Source organism: Zea mays, chromosome 10 (assembly GCF_902167145.1).
Source record: "Zea mays cultivar B73 chromosome 10, Zm-B73-REFERENCE-NAM-5.0, whole genome shotgun sequence".
NCBI classification, from domain to species: Eukaryota; Viridiplantae; Streptophyta; class Magnoliopsida; order Poales; family Poaceae; genus Zea; species Zea mays.
Window position 1 is genome coordinate 139388861 of NC_050105.1, and position 2130 is coordinate 139390990.

General features: G+C 53.7%; 1 pseudogene; it reads right to left on the reverse strand.

Moving 5' to 3' along the window:
- Window positions 1–451: 451 nt before the first annotated feature.
- On the reverse strand, window positions 452–1010 carry LOC103642875 (uncharacterized; annotated as a pseudogene).
- Between the last annotated feature and the right edge of the window lie 1120 nt (window positions 1011–2130).

Here is a 2130-nt window from a genome sequence, read left to right on the forward strand (position 1 = left end):
GCCCTGGACTGCACTGAAATGTGTCCCGAGTTGTAGCTAGCTAGGGTGCTAAGTTCACCTAACGCTGCACTATGGAGTTTTGGATCGGAAATTGGAATGGTGACTTCTCTGAGACCCGCATGTAGCTGCCGGTTAGTGGTTGGACGGATGCCAAAATCTAGTACCTAGGGTGCTAGTGGTGGTTATTAAGAATCTATGTCAGACAACTGTCCGAAAGGATCTAAGAGAAGATGTCATTAGTGATGCACATGAAAAGTTAATCATGCAGCTGGTTGTTCGGCTATACAACTATACTCCCTCCGGTGCAGTAAAGGAAGTCATTCTGCGTGTGACCGAACATGCACAAAAGAAGTCGTAGCACGCGTGCAGTGGGTCTAGAATTTGGATGTCACTGCCCCTGAGTAATTGCATCGCCCGTTGCTTCGTTTTCTGCGTCGCCCGTTGCCATGCATTAACACCACACGCCATGCATTATTACTCCGTCTTGCATGCAAACACCGCACGATGCAAGGAAACCAACGTGATGCATTAACGCCCACGCCAAACATTTAAACCCCGCGCGCCTGACATGCAAACACCGCACGACTCTGCTCGCGTCTCGCATTCGCTTCGCCTTCCTTGCTCGCGTCTCGCATTCGCTTTCCTTGCTCGCGCCTCGCCATGGACTCCGACTCTGCGCTCGCCGTGGCCAGGGATGACGTCTCGTCCTCGCTGGACTCCGAGATGTCGCTGGACTCCGTCGCGTCTGACTCAGAATCCACGCTGGACTCCTTCGAGCTCGCGATGGACTCAGCAGCAGAGGAGGTCGCGCCGGACTCCTTCGAGCTCACGCTGGACTCCTTCGAGCTCGTGCCGGACTCAGCAGCAGAGGAGGTCGCGCCGAAGGCCAAGTCCGGCGAGCTAGAGCTCGGCCCATTTCTATGTGGTAGCTGCGGCGTCGTCCATGACAACCGTGCATCGTGGAACCGTGTGCACTCGACATTTCGTCCATGCTCTCGCTGCGGTGTCATCAACAAGGACAACCTAATCGACGCCCTTCTTCACGGTGCACAAGAGTGGGACTGCAAGCCCGAGTGCGACGGCAAAGCATCAGTAAGTTCATGCTAAGATCGAAATGTTCACGTTACAACATGCTAATCAAACATGCTAAGATCTAAATGACATTGTTGCCTCTAACTAGCATATTTCTCCCTACAATGCAGCAAGTGTAGCCTCAGCTTCATGTAGCAAAGATGGTGGACAAGGAATACAAGTTGGCAGCCTCTCCTGTCTTTCTAATGTAGCCATATTCATGTGCGGGATTTTGTAGTTGTTGCAGCCTTTCTTCTTCATTGCTTCGAATAAAACAGTTTGTAGTGTGACAAAAATGTGATTTGCTTTGTGTGGACAAAACTCCATGAAAGCCTACTGAAAGGGAATTAGGCTTACACCTAGTTCCTAAATAATTTTGGTGGTTGAATTGCCCAACACAAATCTTTGGACTAACTAGTTTGCCCAAGTGTATAGATTATACAGGTGTAAAAGGTTCACACTCAGCCAATAAAAAGACCAAGTTTTGGATTCAATAAAGGAGCAAAGGGGCAACCGAGGGCACCCCTGGTCTGGCGCACCGGACTGTCCGGTGTGCCACCGGACAGTGAACAGTACCTGTCCGGTGCGCCAGGGGACTCAGACTCAAACTCTTCACCCTCGGGATTTCTCGGAAGCCGGCGCGCTATAATTCACCGGACTGTCCGGTGTGCACCGGACATGTCCGGTGCTCCAAGGAAGCGCGGCCTCCGGAACTCGCCAGCCTCGGTTTCGCGTGGCAGCCGCTCCGCTAAAATTCACCGGACTGTCCGGTGTGCACCGGACTGTCCGGTGTGCCAGCGGAGCAACGGCTCTCTTCGGCGCCAACGGCTCTCTGCGGTGCATTTAATGCGCGCGCAGCGCGCGCAGACGTCAGACTTGCCCATACCGGTGCACCGGACATCAAACAGTACATGTCCGGTGTGCACCGGACACTCAGGAGGGCCCACAAGTCAGAAGCTCCAACGGCTAGAATCCAACGGCAGTGATGACGTGGCAGGGGCACCGGACTGTCCGGTGTGCACCGGACTGTCCGGTGCGCCATCGAGCAGAAGCCTCCAG